Genomic DNA, 1,203 nt, shown 5'->3' with positions numbered 1-1,203 from the left:
ACACGGCACATAGACTCTAGAAAATGGCGGAAATAAAACTTATAGCTCTGCATCTTTTTGATTTTATGGCGGTTCTTGGCGTTTTTATAGTTAGTGGAAACGGCGATTCTCTCTGTAATATGGGGCTATCGAGACTCCTTATGTGCGAGACGGAGCAAATAAGAAAATAAAAAGTGGTATGCTGAAACGAAGTCCCCGATGGCTTCTGAGGTAGCCAGTGTGTGTGTCCATACATACATATAAATATATATATATATGTGTGTGTGTGTGTGTGTGTGTGTATGTGTGTACATATATATACATTCATATAAATATATGAATACATATAAATATACACACACACGCACATGTACATATGTACATATATATATATATATATATATATATATATATATATATATATATATATATATATATATATATATATATATATATATATATTGCATATATATATATATATATATATATATATATATATATATATATAAATATGTATACATATACACATACATATATACATATATAGAGAGACTACTAATTCCTTTATTTATAGCATTTATTTACTAATAGGTCCTAGAGAACGATAGTCAAGTGTTTAGCTCACCAATGTTCCAGACAAAGAATAAACTGTCAACGATATGGATCTATCCGGATGTTTCCTCTTCGCACCTAAACCTTACAGCTGCTTTCCCTCCTAGCATCGCACCTTCTTCGCCCAAGTACTTTCTCCCCCTCGAGCAATGCCGGCGAACTCTCCCCCTTTTGTCACGGCCGGAAGAACTGACGCCCCAAAATGCAGAAGCAGGCACCTGATAGATAGAAGCAGCCCGATAAATAGTGGATAGAAGCAGTTCGATAAATAGTGGATAGAAGGAGGCACCTGATAGATAGAAGCAGCCCGATAAATAGTGGACAGAAGCAGGCACCTGATAGACAGAAGCAGCCCGATAAATAGTGGACAGAAGGAGGCACCTGATAGACAGAAGCAGCCCGAGAAATAGTGGACAGAAGCAGCCCGATAATTAGTGGATAGAAGCAGGCACCTGATAGACAGAAGCAGCCCGATAATCAGTGGACAGAAGCAGGCACCTGATAGATAGAAGCAGCCCGATAATTAGTGGACAGAAGCAGGCACCTGATAGACAGAAGCAGCCCGAGAAATAGTGGACAGAAGGAGGCACCTGATAGATAGAAGCAGCCCGA

The sequence above is a fragment of the Penaeus vannamei genome, chromosome 22, assembly GCF_042767895.1.
Source record: "Penaeus vannamei isolate JL-2024 chromosome 22, ASM4276789v1, whole genome shotgun sequence".
Taxonomy (NCBI): Eukaryota; Metazoa; Arthropoda; class Malacostraca; order Decapoda; family Penaeidae; genus Penaeus; species Penaeus vannamei.
The sequence above is the reverse complement of the archived record's forward strand: the minus strand, read 5'-3'. Positions refer to the sequence as shown.